A 12,727-nucleotide genomic window follows, 5' to 3' on the forward strand; every position below is an offset into this window, starting at 1 on the left:
TTTAAAATTTGCTGGGAGGCAGTGGTGGACTTACCTCCGGAAAGCAGACTCAAAATACTGTCTGAATTAAACAAATAAATGTATTATTGGTACCCCAAAAGACGCAACGCGTTTCGCAGACACAGTTCGCTTCATAAGGCAATACGATAGGGGACAATCAGTAGCTCGTCAGTAGCATGAATAGCTCCACTGCTATTTGTGCTACTGACAAGCTACTGTTTGTCCCCTATCTTATTGCCTGATGAAGCAGGCTGTGCCTGTGAAATGCGTTGCATCTTTTGGGGTACCAATAATACATTTATTTTTTTAATTCAGACAGTATTTTGAGTCTGCTTTCCGGAGGTAAGTCCACCACTGCCTACCAGCAAATTTTAAAACTTTTATTATCTTTTATTCTGCTGGCGCCTCTGTTCTCTTACGATAATACTGTGTCCACCCCTGGTGGAGGGGTGACCTACCCCTATTTTTCTGAACTACAGAGAGCGACATCTTAATCCTGAGTGAGGACACTTCTAATCTCCTCACCTGCACCTACAGTGGTTGCCTAAGTGGTATCCCATGTTTGTGAGTATATTCATCTCACACTTACATTTATCCACGGTTTCCAATACATACTACACAATATTGGGCTCTCTGTGTTTCTTATTCATATGAAATAAATGGCATACAGCTAGGAACATCAAACTTGGAGTAGGAATTGGGAATAACAATTAACAGATTAATAACAAGTTAAGCAACCATGTTCAATGCCAAACAGCAGAAGCTAAAGCAAATAAAATTTTTCTTCTGTATAAATGACTTGTGGAATATGGGGTACAGTGTTAGGCACCACAATATAAGAAGGATATTGATGTTCTAGAACAGGCACAAAAACAGACACTTGTAATGTTAGTATGGAAGAGATATAGATTGGACAAACTAGGCTTATTTAGTCTGAAAAAACAAACAAACCTAAATGACTATAAAATTGCCATTTGCAGATGGTGCACAGTAATTTTACTTGTACATACGCTAGTACAGTAGCACACATTACGCAATTAGCGTAACCCGTATTACCTGGTCAGTGAAATAAATGGCATACAGCTAGGAACATGCTAGCATTAGAATGGTAATGTGCATCAAACAAGTAGTATAATGCATATAACCTAAGCAATGTTTGCATTACACATTTGCATGTGTTTGAAAATGCATTTGCTTTCTGAGATTTAAAGGGGTCCTGCTAACACTGAGATTACTTTGACCATAACAGGGTGTTTCTACACAATTTTACCTCTTACTTTACATGCCGCGTAATCATACAGGCAATACAGGCCATACCTGTAGTTTTTAATCTTTTTTATTAAAAGTTATGTTTTATATACTCTCTACAACAAGCATAAACAGTGCTTTGTATGTTTTCAGCATATAGTTTTCAGACTATGTGTGCATTACCTTGGCAACACAGTACACACTAATTGCAAATGTGCTCTACTCTACTGGACTAAGTACAGGTAAAATTACCATATGCTGTCTGGGCACTTAGATTTTACTGACTTTTAGTAAATCAACCACAAAGTTCTCTACCAGCTCCACATCTTCTATGGAATGGAACTCCTAGTAACAGTGACTAAGGGTACGTACAGACATACGATAACGATCGTTCGTTCTGAACGACGAACGATGTTAAAGGAGGTATCGGCCGATGATCGTTTGAAGAAAGGCTACTTTGAATATCGTTCGTGTACGAACGATCTTGGAACGAGCGTTGCGTGCGCAACATGATGTATAAACTGATTTCAAACACAAGTGTCAAAAAGAACTGTTTGAGCATGTGCAAAGCTTTGAGAACGAACGATCAACGATCGATCGTTGTACAGACATTACTTTTTGAACGATGGTCGTTGGAAAAGATCTGGCAGAATGGATCGTTCTTTACCAACGACATATCTCGTTGGTCGGTCGTTATAATGATCGTTAGTGCACTTTTTACGAACGATCGTCAGGCAATGCCGTCAGTAACGATCGTTTTAAACGACTATAGTCGCATGTCTGTACGCACCATAAGTTGTCCTTCAGGTCCAAAACTTACAACACCAATAGTTGGCCATGGAGGGTGGGCCTACATGACTGGGTACTGTGGGAAGCTGGTGGTGACATTTGAGCCTTTAACCAACAGCAATATGTACATTTTCACAAAACCAATACAGTTGTAACATATTTCATCATGTATTTTTAAATATTAAATAACATTTCTTTCAGAAAACTAATGGACAAGAATAGAGAAGTTTGTAAGATTTTTTTTTTTTTTTGCATTGTTATGTTATGATGTATTCTACTTTCCTTTGTGCATATTTGGGAAACATCACATAGCTCGGTTTGGCTGAATATCCTGTTAGGAATCCAGAAGTGTTGAAAGAACATGTCTAGAACAATTACAAACTTAATTCATACATTAATAGCACCCGCCACACCATTGCTATGCTAAACTGATAATCATTGTTATGCTATCTGTTGCTGCCAATTTAGATAATAACAAATTTCTTGACATGCTAGGTGTTACACTGTACGCTGTGAACTATTTGCCCCATATATTCTCTGTAGTTCTGCTTCTTCTCTCAATTAACAATAGATTTTTAAGGTCTCTTTCACATGGGAGTCGACAAGCAAACAGTTTGGCCTTCTGTCTGCTGGCCTCTGATATTGCCTTTCCAATTGCAATATAATGCAGTCAAATAGCAGTGTTAATAGCCCAATACCTCCCATGTGAAAAGTAGACTAAAGCTTTTCCACAAAAAAAATGCATGCATGACATTATTATTATTACTATCATTAGTGTTATTATTACTCCTCTAGTGGCAGATGGCAAAAAACGGAATCGCTCTGCAAAAACGCCTACAAAAATGCTTACCAAAACGTCCAATGAACAGAAATCGCCAGGAAGGGAAAAAAATTGCTTCAAAAAACTTCCAATGCAAATGCTAACGCAATCAGAACGCAATGGGAACAAGGTCTTAGGCAGGCACTTCATGAACTATGGACCTACTTCATTGATTTACATTGGTGCATATTGGAAAAGGTGGCTCTGCAAAAGGAAAGTGACCTTGGGATCATGTTACTACAACCAGAGAGTAGATGGATCAATGCTTTGAACACCTTCACACTCAACGGTGAAGAATACAGCTGAAACATTAAATTCTATTTCTATATATTGCATATGTTCAACTTTAAGCTTTGTGCTCCCCCCTTTGTGGGTGTATTGTAATTGTGATGTTCCTGTAATTCTATAAATGATGTATGCACTAGTGGTAAGACAACATTTGAGAAAGGTCACTAACTTTCATAAAAATGTAACACTATAGGCTTTCTATGCACCAGCGGTTCTGGATGCAAGCTTGGCTTCTGGGGCATAAAGAGATAATTTGCATATTTAGTAGCTGTGCTTTGTGGGTAACCACAGATGTTCACTTAAAGCTGAATTATTGCAAATACCTTCTGTTTTAAGAAGGCAAACCACACTAATTTTCATCACTAACATTTCATACACGGCAAAGAAATCAGATACTTAAATGTACAAAGCTTCCTAGAGAAACCAGCAGGTGGACCTCTAAACAAATACACGTTTTTAATCTGTTATATTTAATATTCTCTTACCAAAAACACATTTTAAACTGTTTTTTTTAGGATTAAGCCTAATAAATAGGGCAAGAAAATCGGTATACATCCCTCTAAAACCAGACAGGAAACAGCTTGCTCTTTCACAGGTGAGTTCATCAGGTTCTGGAAAATCATTGCATTTGTTAATTGCTTCTTTAAGAACAGCCTTACACCGCTGGCATGCCTCGTTAACATTTTAATTATCATGCTGACTTTTGGTTTGAAGCAGATTACAGTTTTATTGAGTTATTTTTTATGGCCTCACTAATAACTACCTTGTTTACTTGACTGGTCTATGAGGCAATATTATAACACAGCATTAAATCCAATAGAAGGTGACTGTTGTCAGAGGGGCATTGTTTAATGAGATAACTAAAATGGTCATAAATTAAATCACATTCCAAATAGTAACAAATGATACGCTTGAGGTACAGATAGATAGGTGTGCACCAGACAGTCTCAGGTTCCATTTCCTGCCATGACATTATCAGCTTATTATCAGAAGTTGGGCTCAGGGATTGGTAGGCGTCTAATCCATGTCTATGTTAATTAGCAGTAGAAGTTCAGCACAGAAGCCCTCAGCACACCATGTGTACCTGTGTCTGAAACGCGTCAGCTGCCTTTAATTTTGGATGTGCTAATAAAAGTTTCCTAGATCTTATACCATGGTGCGCTGCGGGCTTCTGTGCTGAACTTCTATGTGCTGCCCTGTAGAGGGTTTCCAGGCACCACCTACCTACAAGTGGGGTTAGTAGTGTGTCTTCTTCCTGCTTTCATGGAATCAGACATAGGGTTAACATCCTGCATTTATAAATTAGCTGTTCTTCCAAGGAAGCCAGCTGACACAGCTGAAAGATCAAATTACACCGGTGATTAGTCACAGATAAGGGGGAATTTGACAGCATATACTCTCTAAATACATACAGGGTGCATTTCTCTGTTTTCCTTCTGTCCCGTGCAAGAGTTCAGGTCTACTTTAATGAGTTAGTAAATGAGTTATAATATGGAAGGATGAGGTGGACTGTGAGGGGAAGAGAACTGAAAGCAGAGTCTACCAATATCAGTGGAAACAATGGCAATAAAACAAGACAACCTAACTTGTTAATGTACTAGTTTTCTTAGATAACTTGCCAATTAGTGTCTGACAGTGGCTAAAAATGGACTGAAGAGGAACAAGTAATCTCATGTGGATGATCAGGTTCACAGCTGGGCCCTCAAACTATTGGCCCATTAGCTCTGTCTACTTTTCCTATTATTTCTCTGTGTCGAACATTCGGAGAATAGGTACATGTGTTTGAGTCATCTTTATCTTTGGCAGAAACATGTGAGCGTTCTAAAATATGTTTTCTTACTTTCATACCTAAATTTAGTAACAACCATTTTTTTTGTAAAGATTAGAATAAGACTTTGGAATGATGGTAATAAGGTCTTTCCAAATGCTGACTAATGTGAAAGCATTTAGCTTAGTGTGACCTGAAAGAGCCACAGCATTAGGCACACCGAGTCCTTTTTAACAGAGAATTCCAAACACAGGGAAGTGAATAGAATGACTGTTTCAAATGAGAAGATTTATGTAACCCCGGACAAGTATGTAATGACCGAGTCAGAAGTGGCCTGAAATCCCAGGAACTATAAAGCAAATAGCTGGTGTAGAAAGAGGAAATTATTCCTGTTTTATCTACAACTCAATTAACTGTGATTTCTTTTCATGTGTTGTAAAGGTTTGCAATCCCTCCTTGAAAACATTATTTGGACATGGTTCCTATTTTGGGGGAAATATCATTTACTTTATATGGCAGGAACTTGTTGTACATTGTTTATACTGCAACTTTAGAAAGTTAAACAGCGTTTGTTCACAACAAAATAGCTCAGTGTTGGATTCCTGCATGTAGATTCCATCTAATGTCCTCTATGAAAAACCCAGCAAGAGACCAGCAATGTTACAGTTCATGATAAATCAGGGTAAGGTCTGTTGAAGCTCATCTGCCACTAGAGAGTTTTGAAGGATACCAGCTTAATCTCTTGAGGACCACAGTGCTAAACCCCCCCAAAGACCAGGCCAATTTTTAAAAATAGGCTACTGCAGCTTTAAGGCCAAGCTGCAGGGCCGCACAACACAGCACACTAGTGACTACCCCTACCCCTTTTCTCCCCACCAACAGAGCTTTCTGTTGGTGGGTTCTGATCGCCCCCCAGTTGTTTATTTATTTTTTACAAATATTTATTGCAATTTATTTTTAATAAATAATTATATTTTTTATTTTGTTTTCTCCCTCTCCCTCCTGCCCACCCCCCACCAGCAAATCACGGCGATTGGCTGTCATAGGCTTCAGCCGATGAGAGCCGATCACTCTCTTGTGCCCCAGGGGGACAGCTGTGTCGCACAGCTGTCCCCAGTACAGCGTTGCCACGGATCACATCGCTGTACTAAGTAATTGCCGCTGGGAGACTGAAGGCCGGCCCCAGGACTTGACTCCAATTGGCGTTAGGCGGTCCTGGGGCTGCCGCTGCGGCCACGCCCATAGGTAGTTAAAGTGGGCCTGAACTCTTGCACAAGCCAGCAGGAAAACATAGAAAAATGCACCCTGAATGTATTTAGAGAATTTAGCCTGTTAATTCTCCCTCATCTATGACTAATCACCATTGTAATTTGATCTCTTGGCTGTGTCAGCTCAGGAATCTACTCTGGCATTGCAGAACAGCTAAATTGTAAACACAGGATGTTCACCTTATGTCTGCTTCCATGAAAAAGTCATGTCTGAATCACACACTGAAACCACCATGAAGGCAATCCAGTCAGACTTGAGTCAGAGTACCTGATCTTCATGCTTGTTTGGGGACTATGGCTAGAAGGTTTAGACACACAGGATGGGAAGGACAGCCAGGTAACTGCATTTTTTTAAAGAAAATAAATATGTCAGGTTCCATAGCCCTCTTACCTCAAGTTCACTTTAACTACTTGCCGACCGTGTCATGCCGATGGGTGTGGCTGCAGAGGCAGCCCCAGGGCTGTCTAACGCTGATTGGCGTAAGGTCCTGCGGGCCTATTTTGCCTATTTTTCGCTGATGCACACACATCCCTACTTGGATGGCGGAGCTCCGCGCCGCCTTCAGTCTCCCAGCAGCAAACCGCTGTGTATTTACATAGTACAGCGCTGCGATCTAAGGCAGCACTGTACTGGGGACAGCCGTACAACACGGCTGTCCCCCTGGGGCTCTAGAGAGCCTATGACAGCCGATCGTCGTGATTGGCTGGCTGGGGGAGGGAGATTATTTAAAAAAAAAATACATAGTAAAATGTATTAACAAAATAAAAACATCAATATTAGAAAAAAAATTAAACACTGGGAGCGATCAGACCCCACCAACAGAAAGCTTTGTTGGTGGGGAGAAAAGGCAGGGGGGGAGTGGGAATCACTTGTGTGCTGGGGGGGGGGGGTAACTCTGCTGTCATCAGGTGGTTAATTTAATTGTCTATTTAAAAAAATGCTGAATATTTGGCTTGAATTATAATCATCTGACAGAGAAACATCAGGACACCTGGTCTGTATATAAATGCCCTATGTCATTGATTTAAAATATTTATAGTCACAGGAAAGGAATAAGCATTACAGAAAGATAGATGGACAGCCTTCTTAGGTGTTTGATCCTGGGTGTCCTTTAAAGAGAACCCGAGGTGTGTTTAAAGAATGTTCTCTGCATACAGAGGCTGGATCTGCCTATACAGCCCAGCCTCTGTTGCTATCCCAAACCCCACTAAGGTCCCCCTGCACTCTGCAATCCCTCATAAATCACAGCCGTGCTGTGAGGCTGTGTTTACATCTGTAGTGTCAGTCTCAGCTGCTCCCCGGCCTCCTGCATAGCTCCGGTCCCTGCCCCCGTCCCTTCCCTCCAATCAGCAGGGAGGGAAGGGATGCAGGCGGGGACCGGAGTTCTGCAGGAGGCGGGGAGAGCAGCAGACTGACACTATAGAGATAAACACAGCCAGCTCTGACAAGCTGTTTGTCAGCAGCGTGGCTGTGATTTTTGAGGGATTGCAGAGTGCAGAGGGACCTTAGGGGGGTTTGGGATAGCAACAGAGGCTGGGCTGTATAGGCAGATCCAGCCTCTGTATGCAGATAACATTCTTCAAACCCACCTCGGGTTCTCTTTAAAGTAAGCCTTAGATGGGGGAACAAGTACATTTTTACTTACCATGGGCTTCTTCCAGCCCTCCGTGCAGCCTTACAGGTGCCTTGGTTTCTTCCTGGTTCCCTCCATTATGTTCATGTCCCCCTCCAAGAGATTCCCACTCGAGGGCTTCTGGGCTTGCTCAGGTCCCTGGCAAGGCATCTTCTTGATCGTGCTCCCTTGCGCTGGAGCGTTCTGCACATGGGAGGGGGGCAGTTGCATACTGGAGAACACTCGGAGGAAACCAATGGGCCTGTATTCTGTATGGCTATGGGGTACTGGTAGAAGTCCCATGTAATAAGTTAGTAGAGACTACAGGCCAAAGTCACCAAACTGTTAAACATTGTCTTTTTTCTAATGCATTTGCTAACAATGATGTCACTTTACAGCAACTAGTGTTGCATAGCTACTCATATCTATGTTGGGTGACATTAGTAGCAACTACTTAGCATCTTAGTGGCAGATTCGCAAAGCTTATTGATGACCTTACCTTAGCTTACCTCAGCGGTTTACCAGGGCATTTGACACCCGCGGCATACCAAACTTCCTAAGTTGTCTCAGGAAGTACATCCTTTGTTGTGCTTTCCTTTGAGTGTGTGTGGTGTTATCCACACATCACAAATGATTTGAAATGGGTGGATAAAACCACAAACACTCAAAGGAAAGTGCAACAAAGGATGTACTTCCTGAGACAACTTAGGAAGTTTGGTATGCCGCGGGAACGGCCACCATTGAGTCGATCCTCTGTTCCTCGATTATCGTATGGTATGCTGGTGCCACTGCAAGGGACAGACTCAAAATTCAGAGGGTTATCAACTCTGCGGAGAAGATAATAGGGTCACCCCTGCCACCACTGGACCTCTTGTTCGCCTCCAGACTATGGTCCAGGGCAAATAAGATAGTAAATGACCCTTCACACCCTGGCTGGCACCGCTTCAATCGGCTTCCCTTAGGCCGTCGCTCCTGCACCATCCCCACTAGAACCACCAGGAACAGGAATACCTTCTTCCCTCAAGCTATACTGCACCTGAACTCTCATTCCCTCTCATGCGAGGTCCCCTAGCCTTCCACTCTCGCCACTCCTGCCTCGTGGCATAGCTGATTTTGTTTTTTTTGTCTTTCTTTGGATCAATGTATCTGTATGACTAACAGCCGCTTGTAAACTGTTGTTCCCTGCCATGCCGTGTATGCCAGAAATAATTCCGGGTGTGACACCTGTTACACTCGGCGAATAAAAAAGATTCTGAATTCTGAGATTCTGAGATTAAGTGATACCCCCCACCCCAAAAGAAAAGAAAGGAGTGAGTGTGGCGTGATAATAAGTAGAGTTAGGCCGAACGGTTCGCCTGCGAACGGTTCCATGCGAACTTCCGTGGTTCGCGTCCCGCAGGCGAACGTTTGCGGAAGTTCGGTTCGCCCCATAATGCACCATGGAGGGTCAACTTTGACCCTCTACATCACAGTCAGCAGGCCCAGTGTAGGCAATTAGGCTACACTAGCCCCTGGAGCCCCACCCCCCTTATATAAGGCAGGCAGCGGCGGCCATTACGGTCACTCGTGTGCCTGCATTAGTGAGAGTAGGGCGAGCTGCTGCAGACTGTCTCTCATAGGGAAAGATTAGTTAGGCTTAGCTTGTTCCTGGCTGCATACCTGTTCTGTTCAGTGAGCCCACCATACCTGTTCTGTTCAGTGAGCCCACTGCATACCTGTTCAGTGAACCTGCCACTGCATACCTGTTCTGTGAACCCACCACTGCATACCTGTTCAGTGAACCCACCACTGCATACCTGTTTAGTGAACCCACCACTGCATACCTGTTCAGTGAACCTGCCACTGCATACCTGTTCTGTGAACCCACCACTGCATACCTGTTCTGTGAACCCACCACTGCATACCTGTTCAGTGAACCCACCACTGCATACCTATTCTGTGAACCCACCACTGTATACCTGTTCAGTGAACCCACCACTGCATACCTGTTGTGTTCAGTGAACCCGCCACTGCATACCTGTTCTGTTCATCAGCCAGGCGACCATATGGGCTGTAAAGCCACCAAAACCTGCACTCTCGCCATGGTGCGCACCAGTCCAGCACGGCCGTCACTACACAAACAGCTGTTTGCGGTGCGTTACACGGTGAGTTTGGTGTGTCAGTGTGAAGCAGTACCTTAATTACACTACCTGATTGATGTATACACATGCAAGATGTTTTAAAGCACTTTAGGCCTGTCATTTAGCATTCAATGTGATTTCTGCCCTTAAAACGCTGCTTTGCGTCAAATCCAGATTTTTCCCGGGGACTTTTGGCGTGTATCCCACTCCGCCATGCCCCCCTCCAGGTGTTAGACCCCTTGAAACATCTTTTCCATCACTTTTGTGGCCAGCAGAATTTTTTTTATCCAAAGTTCGCCTCCCCATTGAAGTCTATTGTGGTTCGCGAACTTTTCCGCGAACCGAACGTTCCGCTGAAGTTCGCGAACCCGGTTCGCGAAACTAAAATCGGAGGTTCGGCCCAACTCTAATAATAAGTGTGTCACAACGGGTAATGTCAAGTAAAGGTGCCCCCCAGTATAGGTAACCTTGAATAGTTGCCCCCGATACAGGTAGCCTGGAATAGTTGCCCCCATTATAAGTAGCCTGAAATAGTTGCCCCAAGTATACGTAGCCTGGAATAGTTGCTCCCATTATAGTTAGCCATACAGAGTAAAGCACAGCTGGAAGCTCCATCGCAGAGTCCACCGATATCCGACTTCCTGTCATGGCTAAGCTCTCCCCCACTGTCTGGTGCCTCTTCCTGCATCACGTAATTACGCGAGTACAGGAAGCGATGCCAGCACTAGGGGGAGAGTTTAGCGGTCACAGAAAGTCTAACATCCCTGGACTCTCTGGGGAGCAGGTGAGATATCGGCAGTGCACATCTTCCAGTTGTGCACTATACTCTGCATGGCAGCTGATGGCCGGGACACTGCAGCTGCAATGGGGAAAGTTAACTACCCGCCTCCACCCCCCGCACGATGAGGCCCAGGACGGTCTGCTCCCTGCTCTACCCCCTTTGTATGCCACTGGCTTACCTTACCCATGGACAGTTGAGTTCTGAATAGAATTTGAACTGTTAGCACTAACCTAACGGTGGCCACTAATGAACCAATCTTTTATGGCTAATCTTACCATGTCTATGCAATATAAGGGGGGACTACCTAATGTATCCATTCAATATATTCATGCAGCTACCCTCCTTCTACTGCATAGATTATGGTAAGATTGGACAAAAAAGATTGTATCATTAGTGGCCACCATAACCCATACTTATGGCTACACTATGATACAGTTATATCACTATGTCACAGCCAGTAATGGTAGTCAGCTATATGTGCCCCATAGTTTGGCTACATAATAGCTGAGCCCTGGTGCTGATTTTGTCGCTCCCTGATAACTGAACTCCATCTATGATTGTCATCCCTGACATATGATAGCCACCAATCTACATTTTATGATTATTATTGATTGTTATTGTATTGTATGTATTATTATTGTATTATTATTGTAATCTGTAATTACTCCAGCATTTCATTTCATGAAACAATATATCTGTATTATAAACAAGCTTAAATCCATTAAAAACAATTAAAACATCTGAAGGTCTCCTAGAAAAAAACAAATGTAATCGGTAAACACACCTGCCAGGTGATTTCCCGGGTCCCCTGCCGTGTCTCCTCTGGGTAAGCAGGACTACCTTCCTCACTATACGGCAGACAAATTTGCTTCTGCACATTTTTAGTACTGTAGCACCAGGGCTCTTGGTGCGCCCTTTTCAGGACACTATATTTGAGGGGTTGTAGTTGGACTTTTTGTATGTACTGTATTTCCAGCGTTATTTTGCACATTTTTGGACATGGGCTCTTGCGGACCCCCACTGCTTTTTGGTGGGGGTGAGCGTGCACACACTGGCCCGATTGCACTGTTGGTTTTATTGCAGCACCTTATTGCCTATTTTGCACTAGTGATGGGCGAACACCTGGATGTTCGGGTTCGGGCCGAACAGGCCGAAAATGGGCCAGATGTTCGGCATGTTCGGCCCGAACCCCGAACTCAATGCAAGTCAATGGGGACCCGAACATGACCCTATGGGGTCGCAGGCATAAGGGGGGAGCATGCCCCGATCACGGGGGGGGGGGGGTCGGAAATTCCCCCCACCCCCTCCGCTAGCGATCCCCCCTCTGCCCGCTTCCCCATAAAAAAGTTGGCGTAAAGTTAAATATTACCGGTGGTGGCTGCTGCAGTGGCTGGCTGGCAGTGGTGTGAGTGAGGACTAGGAGGAGGAGTCCGAGTATGACGCCTTGAGGCCAGGCAGCGGGCGGTTCAGCGGTAGTACCCTTGTGGTACTTCCGCCCTTTCTCTGACCTCACGTCCTCTACGTGATGACGCATACGATGGTACCGCTGAACCGCCCGCTGCCTGGCCTCAACGCGTCATACTCGGACTCCTCCTCCTCATTCACACCACTGCCAGCCAGCCACTGCAGCAGCCACCACCGGTAATATTTAACTTTACGCCAACTTTTTTATGGGGAAGCGGGCAGAGGGGGGAGCGCTAGCGGAGGGGGTCAGGGGAATTTCCGACCCCCCCCCCCGCGATCGGGGCATGCTCCCCCCTTATGCCTGCGACCCCATAGGGGGGCGGTATTCGGCCGAACAGGGCCCTGTTCGGCCCTGTTCGGCCGGGCATTTAGTAGTTCGGGCGAACCCGAACGGTTTGGCCGAACACCATCAGGTGTTCGGCCGAACTCGAACATCACCCGAACAGGGTGATGTTCTGCAGAACCCAAACCAGGGGAGGACTGGAACCTTTTGGCCTGGAGGGAAAACACAATCTAGAGGCCCATTTTCATGGCAGCCCCAGCCCAAATGATGTCACACACATACGCC

This window comes from Hyperolius riggenbachi, chromosome 1, assembly GCF_040937935.1.
Source record: "Hyperolius riggenbachi isolate aHypRig1 chromosome 1, aHypRig1.pri, whole genome shotgun sequence".
In the NCBI taxonomy this organism is placed as follows: domain Eukaryota; kingdom Metazoa; phylum Chordata; class Amphibia; order Anura; family Hyperoliidae; genus Hyperolius; species Hyperolius riggenbachi.